Consider the following 17,518-nt stretch of genomic DNA (forward strand, 5'->3'; position numbering starts at 1 on the left):
AGAAGATAACTTCAGATAAGAGGGAAGACGCATAGGCCAGGAGCAAGGGCTGGATCAGCGAGCTGGATCAAGTGATAGGAGTGAAGAGAAGCAATGCACATTCACTGTCCTTCAAGGCACATCCCTAATCATCCCGAGTATAACTTGCCTTGCTCCTTTCTCTACTTATCAGACACAGCTCAGATGAAAATAACGGAGAACAGGTGCATCAGCATCAGTTAAAGCTGCCAGCCAGACCTTGAACAAATCTCACTGACTTAGGCCAGAAACCACACAAAGCTTCAGGAAATTTTCTGCCATCAAAGTTCTATTTACATGACCAAATAGCGAAGTTTGGGGATTTCAGATCCATAAAACATATGCTTTAGTACCTAAAGAGACTGTATCTGTTATAGAGAACAGACTTGTGGTTGCCAGGGGGGAGGTGGGGAGGGGAGGGAAGGAATGGGAATTTGGGATTAGCAGAGGCAAACTATTATATATGGGCTGGATAAACAACAAGGTCCTACTGTAGAGCACAGATAACTATATTCAATATCCTGTGACAAACCATAATAGAAAAGAATATGAAAAAGAATATATATATGTATATATTACTGAGTCACTTTGCTGTACAGAAGAAATTAACGCAACATTGTAAATCAACTATGCTTCAATAAAATTTTTAAAAAAGAGAGAGAGACTGTATCTGCTTAAATCAAAACAGACATGGATATTCACAGCAGTATTGTCTCCCCTCCCCCTAACCCCAAGCCTTGGCGTGCGGGATCTTAGTTCAACAACCAGGGACCAGGAATCAAACCCACGTCCCCTGCAGTGGAAGAGTGGAAGCACAGAGTCTTAACCACTGAACCACCAGGGAAGTCCCACAGCCATATTGCTTTTAATAATAAAAGACAGGAAACAGTCTAAATGCTTATCAATAGGGGATTAGTTAAATAAATTCTTTTATGATACATCCATTTATTATATCACAGAACACATATTAAATAGTCATTAAAAACAATGAAGAAGCGTTCTATGAACTTACATAGAATGATCTCCAATATATATTGCCCAGTGAAGAAGATGTGCATATGGTTATTCTACAGTGGAGGGGGCTGGTGAGGAGGCAACAGATACGTGAGGTATGAACTTGCAAACATGAACAATGTGTGGAAGAAGCTATAAGAAATGAATAAATGGTTGCCTCTGGAGGCATCTGGGTGACTGGGAGGCAGGGAAAGGAAGGAGACGTACTCTTCCCTGTATACCCTTTGAATGTATTGAATTTGTTCCCTGCACATATATTACCTATTCAAAGGTAATAAAATAAAATAGAGCAACCAACCCGCTAAGTCAACAGATAACATTCATTTTCCATATGCAAACATATTCATTCAATAAACCTTATTTTTAAAAAATTTTTTTGAAAGTCTTTACTGAATTTGTTAAAATATTGCTTCTGTTTTATGTTTTGGCTTTTGGCCGCAAGACATGTGGGATCTTAGCTCCCTGACCAGGGATCTAATTTGTACCCCCTGCACTGGAAGGGCGAAGTCTTAACCACTGGACCACCAGGGAAGTCCCCTCAAAAAAACTATATTGAACACCTTCTACGTGCCACTGGAATATGAAATGGGATTGGCCTACAGTTATGGAAGGTGTTAGCATTAGTGGAATCTAGGTAATGAGAACATGGGACCTCTCTGTACTATTTTTGTAACTTCTTCTAGTTATTTACAAGTAAAAATTAAAATTTTAATAATGGATTGGCCATGGGACTTCCCTGGTGGTCCAGTGATTAAGCCTTCACCTTCCAGTGCAGGGGGTGCACTGGTCAGGGAGATAAGATCCCTGGTCAGGGAGATAAGATCCCACATGGATCGTGGCCAAAAAAGCAAAACATAAAACAGAAGCAATATTTTAACAAATTCAATAAAACTTAAAAAATGGTCCACATCAAAAAAAATCTTTTAAAAAATCAATTGGCAAGTCCCAGTATTCAAGTAGCTTCCTTCCTTTTTCCTTCCTTCCTTTCTTCTCTCCTTCCATCCTTCTGCAAACATTGATGTCTCTATGGGGCAGTTAGAGAAGTCATAAAAGATTACAATAAAGTCTACTTTATTTTACAAAGTAATTTTAAGAGTTTGAATCTCATCTTGTTTCTTTAAAGCGATTCAAACTTAAGACATGCTAGCATTCTTCCACAGTATTTATATCTATTTCTGTAAACTTTAATTTATTGTATTTAAAGATCATATAATTCTCTTGAAAGGTACAATAGATGTTACACGGACAAGTAGCGGCAGTTCTTTCAAAACTCTTAGAAGTGTCTCTTCCGCCTTTGAAGTATACCATCAATCTACGTCTACTTTGAGCCTTGAGGCAGAAGGCCAATCTGGGCCCGATTCATCAGTGGTTTAAACCCTGCTTCAACCTGTCCCTGATTTGCAATGGCCACCCAACCAGGAGTCACAAACTCAAACAATGCTCCAGGGGCCAGGCAGGGAATGTGACTGAGTGAGGTGGGCCAGGTGTAAGCAAAAATAACCAGCAAGTAAGAAGGTAAATGGCAAAGGGGCCTCAGGCAGGAACACCCTTGGGAGTGGTGGCCTGGGAACGCACGGCCGGTCCAGAGGGCCACTCCCGAGCATCATTGCTCTGGGGAACATGGGCCCAGGTTCACAGATCTTCCAAGTTGTTCAAAACAAGCAAAATTCCAAATGTATTTGTAGTGTCTCCTGGTTTTAAAATGTTTACAATAGATTTAAAATATTTATATTGCTGTGTGGGGCCAAATAAACACACCTACAGGTCCAAAAAGCAACACATTTTGTGCCCAAAAGACACAGACCAGTGACAAAGCAAATGCTGATTGGACCAGGTCGTAAAACTGTTGCTTCTAGGCTGCTAAGTTAGAGGAAAAGGAAGAAACCCTAATATCTGAGAAGTATAAATGCTGCACTATATAAAGGAGATAGTTGTATGTGTGGGCTGCACCTCTGACCACAGGAGGAGCCTATCTTCAGGATGCAATATTCAATTGAGGTGGAAATGTAATCACATACCTACTTGACAAAGAAAGGCTGATAGTAGATAAGGGGGCCATTGGAGCTTTGAAAGATAGATGAGTCAGGTGGCTTTAACACTGATTATACCTCTATTTGAAGGTAAAAAGGGATTGAGTGAAAACACTAGAAGAAAGTAAAGGCCAATCACTTGCTTTTCTCCAACTGTGTGGGACAAAGTGGCTTAGAACAGAGGTGAGTCAATAAGAGAGAAGAGGGATTTGGGGTGAGAATGCAGAAATGCACACTCCATTCATCCTGGCTGGAAAGCCCCATCAGCTTGCAGAGAAGTGGTAATGAACAGGAATTGTTGACTCAGCATCTCTTCCTGTGGGTACCCACCTCTTCCTGGCCCATACCATCTCTCTGCGGCTGTCAAACACAGGACTCAGCTCCCCAGCTTAGGTGGGCATGTGGCCCAGAATGGCCAGAGTACTCCACTCCTCTAGCTACAGTGATTGGTTCAGAGGTAGGCATGTGACCAAAGCAGGGGCAGCCAGAGTCTTCCCTAAAATTTGATCTTTTTGGAAACTGAGGGAGAGAAGGTCTGTCTTCCCCCATGGGATCTCAAACCCTAAGGATTATGTAAATTTAAGGTATTTGTGGCTATTTTCCCCAACCACAGAGAAGATGCTGCTACTGTAGGAGAAGAAGGAGAAGCAGAGGCAAGCTGAGATGAGACAAACAAGAATACGAAGGGTACTGGCTGCATCCTTTGATCCCCTGGATCCATCCCTATGACAAAAGACTCATAGGATTTCCCTGGAGGTCCAGTGGGTAAGACTCCGCACTCCCAATGCAGGGGGCCTGGGTTCGATCCTTGGTCAGGGACCTAGATCCCACATGCATGCCGCAACTAAGAGTCCGCATGCTGCAACTAAAAAAAAAATCCTACGTACCACAACTAAGACCCAGTGCAGCCAAAATAAATAAATATATATATTTTTACATCTTTATTGGAGTATAATTGTTTTACAATGGTGTGTTAGTTTCTGCTTTATAACAAAGTGAATCAGTTATACATATACATATGTTCCCATATCTCTTCCCTCTTGAGGTTCCTTCCTATCCACCCTCCCTATCCCACCCCTCTAGGTGGTCACAAAGCACCGAGCTGATCTCCCTGTGCTATGCGGCTATTTCCCACTAGCTATCTGTTTTACGTTTGGTAGTGTATATATGTCCATGCCACTCTCTCACTTTGTCACAGCTTACCCTTCCCCCTCCCCATATCCTCAAGTCCATTCTCTAGTAGGTCTGTGTCTTTATTCCTGTCTTACCCCTAGGTTCTTCATGACTTTTTTTTCTTAGATTCCATGTATATGTGTTAGCATACGGTATTTGTCTTTCTCTTTCTGACTTACTTCACTCTGTATGACAGACTCTAGGTCCATCCACCTCATCACAAATAGCTCAATTTCGTTTCATTTTATGGCTGAGTAATATCCCATTGTATATATGTGCCACATCTTCTTTATCCATTCATCCGATGATGGACACTTAGGTTGTTTCCATCTCCGGACTATTATAAATAGAGCTGCAGTGAACATTTTGGTACATGACTCTTTTTGAATTATGGTTTTCTCAGGGTATATGCCCAGTAGTGGGATTGCTGGGTCATATGGTAGTTCTATTTGTAGTTTTTTAAGGAACCTCCATACTGTTCTCCATAGTGGCTGTACCACTTCACATTCCCACCAGCAATGCAAGAGTGTTCCCTTTTCTCCACACCCTCTCCAGCATCTATTGTTTGTAGATTTTTTGATGATGGCCATTCTGACTGGTGTGAGATGATATCTCATTGTCGTTTTGATTTGCATTTCTCTAATGATTAATGATGTTGAGCATTCTTTCATATGTTTGTTGGCACTCTGTACATCTTCTTTGGAGAAATGTCTATTTAGGTCTTCTGCCCATTTTTGGATTGGGTTGTTTGTTTTTTTGTTATTGAGCTGCATGAGCTGCTTATAAATTTTGGAGATTAATCCTTTGTCAGTTGCTTCATTTGCAAATATTTTCTCCCATTCTGAGGGTTGCCTTTTGGTCTTGTTTATAGTTTCCTTTGCTGTGCAAAGGCTTTGAAGTTTCATTAGGTTCCATTTGTTTATTTTTGGTTTTATTTCCATTTCTCTAGGAGGTGGGTCAAAAAGGATCTTGCTGTGATTTATGTCGTAAGTGTTCTGCCTATGTTTTCCTCTAAGAGTTTGATGGTTTCTGGCCTTACATTTAGGTCTTTAATCCATTTTGAGCTTATTTTTGTGTATGGTGTTAGGGAGTGTTCTAATCTCATACTTTTACATGTACCTGTCCAGTTTTCCCAGCACCACTTATTGAAGAGGCTGTCCTTTCACCACTGTACGTTCCTGCCTCCTTTATCAAAGATAAGGTGACCATATGTGTGTGGGTTTATCTCTGGGCTTTCTATTCTGTTCCATTGATCTATCTTTCTGTTTTTGTGCCAGTACCATACTGTCTTGATTACTGTAGCTTTGTAGTATAGTCTGAAGTCAGGGAGCCTGATTCCTCCAGCTCCGTTTTTCATTCTCAAGATTGCTTTGGCTATTCGGGGTCTTTTGTTTTTCCATACAAATTGTGAAATTTTTTGTTCTAGTTCTGTGAAAAATGCCAGTGGTAGTTTGATAGGGATTGCATTGAATCTGTAGATTGCTTTGGGTAGTAGAGTCATTTTCACAACGTTGATTCTTCCAATCCAAGAACATGGTATATCTCTCCATCTATTTGTAACATCTCTAATTTCTTTCATCAGTGTCTTATAATTTTCTGCATACAGGTCTTTTGTCTCCTTAGGTAGGTTTATTCCTAGATATTTTATTCTTTTTGTTGCAATGGTAAATGGGAGTGTTTTCTTGATTTCACTTTCAGATTTTTCATCATTAGTGTATAGGAATGCCAGAGATTTCTGTGCATTAATTTTGTATCCTGCTACTTTACCAAATTCATTGATTAGCTCTAGTAGTTTTCTGGTAGTAAATAAATAAATATTAAAAAAAAAAGACTCATGTCAAATACAACAGTAAAAAAGGTGCCTAGTTCAATGATAGTTGCAGCAGCAGCAATAGGAAGTAAACACACACACACACACACACACACACACACACAAAGAAACTCTGAGATTGAGGTAGATCGAGAAACCCACATTTTGCTAAAAGCAATTGAGTCAATCAGTTTCATCTTGAGAGCTCTAGTATCTATCACGCCCCCCAAATTTTTGCAAGTCGAGAAAAATGAAAGAATTCCAAAACAAAAGATCTAAAATAAAGAAGTATTCAATATATTAACTGAGTGGATGAATGAATGAATGAATGAATGAGTACATACTCAGACTAGAGTTCCTTGTCATTTCAATTTGAGAAAACTTGGAGGAAATAGCTCACTACATAGAAAACAACAAAACTGTAATCTCCAAAATGTGACATGGAATTCAGAGAGGCCTCACACTTTACTGCTCAAAGGCACCTTAGAAATCATATAAGTGTTGTTTGTTTGACAGATAAGAAAACCAAGACCTAGAACCCACAACAAGCTAATAGATGGACGCAAATTATAGAGTACAGCTTTCCCCAGCCTTCGACATCTCCTCATTTATGTACCAGTGCTGTCTGGCAACAATTAAACACTGGGCACAGAAGTGCTGTGGAAGAGAGAAGTCCCACACTTCTGCTTTATTTGTTTGTGTGTTTGGGGCACTGGCTTGCAGCAGCGCCACCTTCTCCTGCCCTGGTCAGCTGGAGCCTTGAGGCTCTTGGAAGCCACAGCTCAGGCACCAAGGAGCTGACAGTCCTTTCCCAAGAACAGCTTTATGAGTGGCCTTACTTCTGCCTTTCATACTTATTCCTGCCTCTGGGCATCTTTCCTGTTTTCATCTTAGATAGAAGGAAGAAGAGAAAAATCAAGAAACAGCAACCTGAAATGAATTTCTCATTATTGAATGAGAAAGAGGTTTAAAAGATGCCAAAGAACTGGACTCCCCTGGTGGTCCAGCGGTTAAGACTCCATGCTCCCAGCGCAGGGGGCCCGGGTTTGATCCCTGGTCAGGGAACTAGATCCCACATGCCACAACTAAGACCCGGTGCAGCCAAATAAATAAATATATTTTTAAAAAAAGATACCAAAGAATTGATGATGCAGAGTGGGAACTGGGGCAACCCCTTTAGGAGCCAATCTGGCAAAATCTATCAGAATTTAACATTCATTTGCCCTTTGGATCAAACAAGCCCACTAGTGTAAACTTATTCTACAGATTCCCTTACACTTGCTGTAAAGATTTATTTATAAGGATGTTCACTGTAGCACTGTTCATAGAAGCCAAAGAGTGCAAACAACCTGTGTTCACCAATAGAGCGCAAGTTATGGACAAATGATAAGGTAGACAAGATTTGCTTCAAAATAATGCACTGGGGGAGGGAGCAGGGCTGGGGTACAAATGAAACAAGATTGGCCAGATGATGGTAATTACTGAAGCAGGGTGTTGGATACATGGAACTCCCTTTTGCTGTTCTCTTGTATATGTTTGAAATTTTCCATGATAAAAATTTTTAAGTATTTAAATTATGATATGTCCATTAACAGAATATTCTGTATAGGTTAAAAATTATATAGGATGTGCTATATGCACTGATACAGCAAGAGTTCCGAGACATATTGTTACATACAAAATACAGTGTACATTATAACATACACAGTATTTTCCCAATTTATTTTTCTCTCTGGTCCTCAGGTATATAGAATTAAATTAGCCTTGGCACACACATTATTGGTCCATACATGGCCCACTTTTATTTAGTTAGCTAATTAGTTTTAATAATAGAATACCACCCATGATCCCACTGAATTTCATTTTGGATGAAATGAAAACTAGGACCTTGAAAATAACCTATAGGCTATTGTATAATGTGACATGAATTATGTTAAGAGAAGCATTACTCACAAGAGCAAAAACTTGGGAGATAGCCCAAATGCACATCAACATAAGAACGAAATGAATAAATTCTGACATATCTATGCAATGAAATATTATACCAGTCAAAACAAGTAAACTTCAACGACTTAGAACAATATGGATGAATATTAGCAATATAATATTAAGTGAAAAAAAGATCCGCAAAGATTATATTCATTGTGATATCCTTTTATAAAGTTAAAAGTAACTGATTTGGGAAAAAACTCAGCATTATATATTAATGCAATTAAAGTATATAAAAGGAAAGCCAGGGATTCAAGATGAATAACTCAATGGGGGAAGGCAGGGTCATGAGATGGAGGTATCTTATGGTTAGATATCCATTTCTGTAAAACAAACAAACATATATGTATGTATACATTTTTTTCCCCTGGAATGTACAGAAGAAACTGTTATTCAGAATTGTTTGAATAAAGGAAAAAATTGTAAGTCTGGGATGGGAGAGAGACTAAACATAATCCTTTCTCTTATAACAGAAATCCAACTCAAACAGGCTTAAGCAAAAAAAAAAAAAAAAAAAAGTGGGGGGTGGATTTAATGATTCACATAACCGCAAGGTCCAGAGATAATTTTGGTTTCAGACACAGCTGAGTTCAGGGGCTCAAAGGATGTTATCAAGCACCTTCTTCCTCCAGCTCTTAGCTCTGCTTTCTTCTATGACGTCATTTTTCTCGGTTTCTACTCAGCAACCCCTGTCTTCCAGGCTCACATCATCCACGTTGCCAACACTCCCAGGGAAGGCAGAGCTTCTTTACTCTCGTTTCCACCCCGTCATAACTTGACTCTCATTGGCCAGAGCTGGTTTACGTACACCACAGTGAACCAATCACTATGGCCAGGGGGATGGACTATGCTGATTGACTAGGCCTGGCTCAAGGTGTTCTTTGGACCTGGAGAAGAGGGTCAGTCCCTTCCAGCCACAGGGACTGAGATTGACTGATGACTGGAGGGGGAATGGATGCTGGGCAGGCAAAACCCACAAAAGCAAAACTAGATGCAATAGTCACCTCCTCCTTCCCTGGCTCCCTACCCCTGCATGGACAGGTGTTCCTCCCCTGTTCTCCTGGCACCTTAAGCAGATCCCTTTTAGAGTTTCGATCACATTGACAACATTCCTCCATTTGTGTGCCTGTTTCCTCCTACTGGACCGTTTAATTCCTTGAGGACAACGACTATGCCTTTCACTTAGGCAGTAATTCCTGCCAAAATGCCTTACATACAGTTGGCACATTATAAATATTTGCTAAATGAATGAATAGCTTCAGTCTATGCTAAAATAAAGTCCTGACATTCAAACCAACCTGCCTCTTCTGCACCTTCCACAGCCTATAGGTCAGCAACCACCTCTAAGCCTTCATCCTGCTACTCCCTTGGCCTGATTGCCCTCCCTCCACACCCAAAGGGTTCACAATGGAGGGATCTGGAAAGGTTGGCCAACCAGTTTTCTGACAACAAGACCTTGCAGTTGAAATTTCTGTAATATAAACCTTTTGACTAGTCTGCTCAACTTCTCATCTCCACTTTTCTTTCTTTTTTTATAAGGTATTATTATTATTTTAAATTATTTATCTATTTATTTGGCTGATTTGGGTCTTAGTTGTGGCAGGCGGGATGCTTGTTGCATCATGCAGGTTCTTCGTTACAGCGCACGGGCTTCTCTCTAGTTGTGGCGCAGGCTCCAGAGCCCGCGGGCTCAGTAGTTGTGGCATGCAGGCTTAGTTGACCCACGGCACGTGGGATCTTAGTTCCCTGACCAGGGATCGAATCCACGTCCTCCACACTGGAAGGCAGACTCCTAACCACTGAATCACCAGGGAAGTCCCTCATCTCCACTTAAAGTTAATCCACACTCACTTGAGACTGTTTGAACAAAAGCACCCTCCCTTGCAATAGCTGGTTCTCTGACTGAAGAAGTCAGGACCAGGTGCTAGTGAGTTGATGGGCAGTGTTGGAGCCGGGAGGGCTGGGGAGGCTCTTTCCTACCATGTGAGATGATAAGAGCAACTCCTGTTTGTTGAGCATTTATTATGTGCCAGGCTTTGTGCCAAGGGCTTTGCACGTGTTATCACCTTTGATCCCTCCATGGGAAGCACAGCAACCCCATTTAGTGGTGGGGAAGTGGCATGTGTGCCTGAGGTCGCAGAGGTAATAAATGGTGAGGCTAGGATTGGACCCAGCTCTGATGCTATCACCCTTGCTCTTAACCCAAAAATAGAGGGAGGAATAAAATTAATGTTCAGTTAGAAGTAGAGTTGGGAGACTATGTAATCCCAGAAAAAGAGAGAGAAGGGGTCAGTGGCCTCCTGGTCTCCTGATGGCTTTGCTAGTCCTGGCCCCTGTCCTTTTTTTTTTTTTTTTTTTAACAAGTTACATATATCATTACAGAGTCTTGTGGGAAGTTCATAAGCCATTTTTAAAAATTTGTTTATTTATTTATTTATTTATTTTTGGCTGTGTTGGGCCTTCGTTGCTACGCACGGGCTTACTCTAATTGTGGCGAACAGGGCTACTCTTTGTTGCGGTGCACGGGCTTCTCATTGCGGTGGCTTCTCTTATTGCGGAGCATGGGCTCTAGGCGCACAGGCTTCAGTAGTTGCAGCATGCAGGCTCAGTAGTTGTGGCACACGGGCTTAGTTGTACCATGGCATGTGGGATCTTCCTGGACCAGGGATCGAACCCGTGTCCCCTGCATTGGCAGGCGGATTCTCAACCACTGCGCCACCAGGGAAGTCCTGGCCCCTGTCTTTTAAGAGGCCCAGCTATGCTTGCTGCCCTTAACGTCCTAAACACACCCTGAACCTTAATTCATTCCCCTTTTTGCTAAAGCCAGCTCTGTTGTTTTCCCCACCACTGATAAGCTGTGTGACCGGGCCAAGTTCTCTCCCTCTCTGGGCTTGGTTTTCCTGGTCTGTGAAATGCAGGCAGTCCTCACCCTACCTCAGAGGGTCGGCATGAGGATTAGATGAGATCATCATGGATCGTGGAGGGCACGGTGATGGCATACCCATGGTGGCACATGGCTACCTGTGATGGCTGCGAGCTCTGGTACCCCCAGCTCCGAGCTGAGGGCAGATTCTGATTTTCCATGCCTCTGTCCACACAGCACCTGCACTGTGACTCCTTTGTAGAGAAGTTGCTCAGAAAATGCTCCCACCAGCCTGTGGGAACCTTGAGTGGCAGTCTCTCCTGATAAGTGGGACTTCTTAACGTCCAGGCGGCTCTCACGTCCTCGTGCTGGAGTGGCCTACGCTCCTGTCTGTTTCTTCAGTGAGTTAATGATTTACCTCCAGTGTTTAATTTTGTTTAAACAGACATGACCCTGTTGGTGCCCAAGGCTCTGTCTCCACCAAAGTGGCCCAGGGATCAAAGAAGCTCAAAGACACAGCAAGCCTCCCTCTGCCCCGTACTGGAATTGTCCTTTAGTCTGCAAGCATCCACCTCTGCACTGCTGCCCCCGGACCTTACCTATTCTGCCGTTAATTACGCACTGGTTAGCCCTTAGCCTGTCTTTGAGACTCGTCTGCTGCTCTCCGGCCCACTGTGGTGGCTGAAGTGTCCACTCCCTCACTGCCCCATGCCCCTTGGGCCTCCCTGGGGTCCCTCCTGCCTCTCTCCTCTGTAGGTGAGGTATCTCAAGGGGTCTGGAGTGGATTCATTCATTTCACTGGGGACACTGGGAGCCAAGGTTCCTTCCATTGTGGCCCTGTCACTTACATCCTCTCCCTGGCCGCTGTGCCCTCTTCCTAGAAGTGAGGGAGTGGACTTCCTCCTGGCTGAGAGTTTGGACAGGCTGCATCCTGCTGCCCACCTCATCTTCTCCAGCCCTCCAGCCTGGGCTCCCCATCCATCAGCGCCCCCCACTCCAGCTACCCATCCATATGAGTCTTCTAGGGCTGCCGGAACAGATTCCCACAAACTTGGGGGCTTACCACAACAGAAATATAGGCTCTCACAGTTCTGGAGGCCAGAAGTCTGAAATCAAGGTGTCCCCAGGACTATGCTCCCTCCAAAGACTCTTGGGAGAGGATCCTTCCTTGGCTCTCCCAGCTTCTGGTGGCTGCCTGAGTTCCTGGGCTTGTGGCTGCTTCACTCCAACTCTGCCTCCATCTTTACACAGCCTTCTTCTTCTCTCTGTGTGGCTTTTTGTCTTCTGTCTCTTATGAGGACACTTGACATTGGATTTAGGGTCTACTAGGTAATCCAGGATGATCCCATCTTGAGATCTTTAACATTATTACATTTGCACAGACACAGACACTTTTTCCAAATAAGATCATAGTTACGGATTCTGGGTAGATGTATCTTTTGCGGGGGGGCATCATTCAACCCACCACAACTAATATTAACTGAGACCAGAAGAATATGGACATGCTAGGTAATGAGAACAAAACCAGTGAAGGCCCGAGGTAATAGAGAGCCTGGTCCATGTGGCTGGAGCACAGAATGGTGAGAGGTGAGGAGGGAACTTTGCGGGGGGAGTATGTGCAAGACCTTGCAGACTGAAGCAAGGAAACTGGGGCCTCTCCTCATGGCATGGAGAACCACGGAAGGGTTTTAAGTAGCGGAATGACATTAGCCAATTGTCATTGATTATTGAACATCTGGTGAACAGACAACTTGTTATCCAAATAGAAAAATGAGGGGAGGGAATCCCTGCATCACAACATCCCCAAAAATCAATTCCAAGAAGATTAAATTGCTCAACTTAAAAAGCAAGACTTCAAAAGGCAAATATTGTTTTGACTCTGGAGTAGGAAAATATATCTTAAACAAGTCACACCATAAAGGAAAAGAGAGACAAATTAAACTTTAAATCTTCTGTTCAACAAAAGACATCATTAAAAAGGGAAAACACAAACCACAGATGGGAAGATTTTTGCAATACGTAATCAACAAAATATCGGTATCAGGAAGACCTAAAGAGCATCTATGAACAAATAGGCTAAAGATAAGCAACCAATAGAAAAGTGGGCACAACACCATCAGGCAAGCCACAGAATAGGCAATGTGAACAGCCAATAAATGTGTGAAGAAACTCACTGATGAAAAGGGAAACGCAAATTAAAACCATGGTTAGATCCATTTCACGGCCATCAGTTGGCAAAAGTTAGAAAGGCTGACAATACCAAGTGTCGGTAGTGATGTGCAACCACAGAAACTCACACCGCTGGGAGCGTGTAAGTTGGCACGGTGGGTTTGGAGAGTAATTTCATAGTATCTGGTAAAGCGAAAGATGTGTTGCCCCAAACCACCTCTCACTCACATGCCTACATGCATATATATGCAAAAAGTCGTGCTCATGCACACAAGGAGGTGAGTCAAAATGCTCAGAGAGCATTGTTTGTAATAGCAAAAAATTGGGGAGAAAATGACTATTAACAGAAGAATGGATAGATGTGGTTCATTCACCATGAAACAGCATAGAGCAGGGGAAGTGAATGGACTAAGCTACATGCCTCAACTTGGTTGTTTCATAAATGCTAAATAAAAAGGTGAAGACACACTGCATGATTTCATTTAAATAAGCTGTACAAACATGCAAAACAATACTACTTTTTGGTAGGGCATACATATAGGTGTAATATAGTTATAAAGAAATACACGGGAATAATAGACATCAGGCTTGGGATAGGGTTCACGTGTGGGAGAAGTGAACGGGAAGGGACGCAGAGGGAATCCTGCAGCTTGGAGAATGTTTTATTCCTTGAGCCATGTGGTGGAAACACAGGTGTTTATTGTATCACCCTTTATATATTTTGGCACATCAAATATTACATACTTTTAAAAGAGGTGATACCAAAGAAATAGATAAATGGCCAACAAGGTCATGAAACAATTCTCAATGTCTTTAAGCCATCAGAGAAATCCAAATCAAAACCACAGTGAGATACTACTTCACAGCCACTAGGATGGCCATGATTTAAAAAACAAAAACAGAAAGTAACAAGTGTTGACAAAGATGCAGAGAAATTGAAACACTCTGCATTGCTGGTGGGAATGGAAAATAGTGCAGCTGCTATAGAAAACAGTTTGGCAGTTCCTCAGAAAGTTAAATATAGGGGCTTCCCTGGTGGCGCAGTGGTTGAGAGTCCGCCTGCCGATGTAGGGGATATGGGTTCGTGCCCCGGTCCGGGAAGATCCCACATGCCGCGGAGCAGCTGGGCCTGTGAGCCATGGCCTCTGAGCCTGCTCATCCAGAGCCTGTGCTCCACAACGGGAGAGGCCACAACAGTGAGAGGCCCAAGTACCGCAAAAAAAAAAAAAAAAAAAAAATTCACTGTGACTTCCCTGGTGGTCCAGTGGTTAAGGCTTTGTACTTCCACTGCAGTGGCACAGGTTCAATCCCTGCATGGCCAAAAAAATTCACCAAAAAAGTAAAAGGATGGGGACTTCCCTGGCAGTCTAGTGGTTGGGACTTCACCTTCCAAGGCAGGGGGTACAGGTTTGATCCCTGGTCAGGGAGCTAGGATCCCACATGCCTCTCGGCCAAAAAAACAGAACATAAAACAGAAGCAATATTGTAACAAATTCAATGAAGACTTAAAAAATGGTCCACATCAAAAGAAAAAATCTTAGAAACAAAAGCTGGTATTAAGCTATTTAAAAAATAATAATAAAAGGATGGAAAAAGATATACCAACTAAATTCTAATAAAAAGAAAACTGTAGTGACTGTATTTTTTAAAAAAAGATACTATAGCAAAGTGACACAGCATTGAATCTAAGCTAGTTATCACCAATATTTGCTTAATAAATATTTTATTTTAAAAATGTAACTCTTTAAAGTTTCCAGGTCGGGGGCATACACATTATTTTGTCAAATATTAACCTACTTGCAGAGAAGTGCAAAAAATCATAAGCGTGCACCTTGATGAAGTTTTACAAAATGAACACATCTGTGTAACCAGCTACTAGACCAAGAAACAAAACATTATCCTGCCCTACCCAGAAGCCTTCTTAATACCTACTTTCCCCCAAGAGTAACCAGTTTCGTGACTTTCATCACCACAAATGAGTTTTGCCTGTTTTTGAACTTAATATAAATGGAATTACATGGCACATAGTCTTTTGAGTCGGCACTTTTAATTCAACACATTTATAAGATTCCTCCTATTGCAGTAAGTAATTTTAGTTCTTTCATTCTCACTGCTGAATAGAATCCCATTGTGCAAATATACCCGTTTATTTATCCATTCTACTGTTGATGAGCTTCAGGGCAGTTTTCAGTGTTTGCTGCTATTACAAAGAGTGCTGCTGTGAACACTCTGGTCCATGCCTTTTGGTGTACATATGCACACATTTCTGTTGAGTGAATACCTAGGAGTGGCACTACTGGGTCATAAAATTTGTGTATATTGCCAACTTCAGTAAACAGATTTCCAAAGTGGCTGTGCCAGTCATCACTCCTGCCAGCAGCATGCGAGAGCTCCAACTGCTCCACATCCCCAACATTTGGTATTGTGTGCCTTTTTCATCTTAACACATCTTAATCTAGTGGGTGTGTGACATGCACGTTTTTTGTTTTCTGTTTTTTGTTTTTGTGGTACGCGGGCCTCTCACTGTTGTGGCCTCTCCCGTTGCGGAACACAGGCTCCGGACGCGCAGGCTCAGCGACCATGGCTCAGCGGCCATCGCTCAGGGGCCCAGCCGCTCCGCGGCATGTGGGATCTTCCCGGACCGGGGCACAAACCCGTGGCCCCTGCATCGGCAGGCGGACTCTCAACCACTGCACCACCAGGGAAGCCCCATGCACGTTTTTAAAAGGCTTTTGATTCATTTTGCCCAGTAGATCTCTGGAGAGCTGCTCTGATTTTGTTTCTGCCAACAATGCATAAGAGCTCAGAAATCTGGCATTCCTTTACTGAGTCCACGATGACCTAAGTGTCCATCAATAGATGAATGGATAAAGCTGATGTGGTATATGTATACAATGGAATATTATCTCACCATAAAAAAGAATGAAATTTTGCCATTTGCGGCAACATGGATGGACTTGAAGGGCATTATGCTAAGTGAAAGAAGTCAGAGAAAGACAAATACTGTATGATATCACTTATATGTGGAATCTAAAAAAATACAACAAACTAAAAAAAATATACAACAAACTAGTGAATATAACAAAAAAGACGCAGACTCACAGATATAGAAAACAAACTAGTGGGGAGAGGGAAGTGGGGAGAGGGTGAGGAATGGGAGGTACAAACTATTGGGTGTAAGATAGGTTACAAGGATATATTGTACATGAGGAATATAGTCAGTATTTTGTAATAACTGTAAATGGAAAGTAACCTTTAAAAATTGTATTAAAAAATTTTGAATGTTTTTAAAGTAGAAAGAAGAGGAGAAAAAAAAAAGATGATAAATATGTCCCCAAAAGGGTCCCTACAAAAATCCATATCACGTTCCCTTGGACTTGTATGGTGTATTTGCCCTTTGCAATGTAGTTTCAGGTATATGGTCTTTGACCTTCATAACCTGAGATAGGTAAAGTAGATATAATTATCCCCATTTTATAGGTGGAGGGACTGAGGTTCTGAGACATTTAGTCATTAGGTTTATAAATAGTGAGGCCAGGAACAGAACGCAGGTCTTCTGACTTCTAGTCCAGTAGTACTAACAGGACACATTTACTTGCATCCAGTTTTAAATGGATGGTGGCTACATCATACAATGGACATATCTTTCAGGAATGAAACCCTAGTTAATTCCAAATTTCCTTAGAGGAACCTGATATTTGTGCCTAAATGTAGCCACATTCTGTACCTGAATGTGAAAATTCCAAGCAAAGTTCTGAAGGTCAAGGGCAAAGTTGCGTACATGCTGTCCTCACATTCAGGCTGTGGCTCTTCTTCTCTATGCATGGCCTCAATGGACCTTCCTATCACGTGCTGGTCTTATCGGTACATCACAGCAAGAGAGTATCGCTAAACTGTTTTCTCTTCTAAACAAAATCTCAGTCTACACCCTAGTGTTCCTCCTTCTGGTTGTCCATTTGTCATTCACAGGTCATTTATCACTCACATGCCTTCCCTCCAACTACATGTGTGATCCATGACAGATCCAAGATTCATGGGCGATTCAGCCCTGTTCCCTTTGATGGAAGTCTGAGTCTCCAGCCATCCCTGTAAAAGGTTCGGGTTTGTGAGCTTAAGGTTTCAGAAGAGGTAGGGGAACCAAAGCAGAGAGCAATCATCTTTCTGCATCAACCCCTGCATCTGACAGCACGCAACTGCAATAGCAGAATGTGTTCCAATGTTCTGACCGCCCCCTAGTGCTAGAAACAAGAACAGCACACTACGGGGGTTGTAACAATTTCTAGCTGCAAAAAACTGCCGTTAGAGATCTTAATTCAATAAAAACCCTTCATTTCAAGTCTAATAAGGACACTAATCCTATTGGATTAGAGAGGAAGTTGAGGAAGGCAAGGTCCACAGAGGGAAAGGAAATCATCAGGACGTACGGTAACTTAATGGTGAATCCAGGACTAG

Source organism: Lagenorhynchus albirostris, chromosome 14 (assembly GCF_949774975.1).
Source record: "Lagenorhynchus albirostris chromosome 14, mLagAlb1.1, whole genome shotgun sequence".
In the NCBI taxonomy this organism is placed as follows: Eukaryota; Metazoa; Chordata; class Mammalia; order Artiodactyla; family Delphinidae; genus Lagenorhynchus; species Lagenorhynchus albirostris.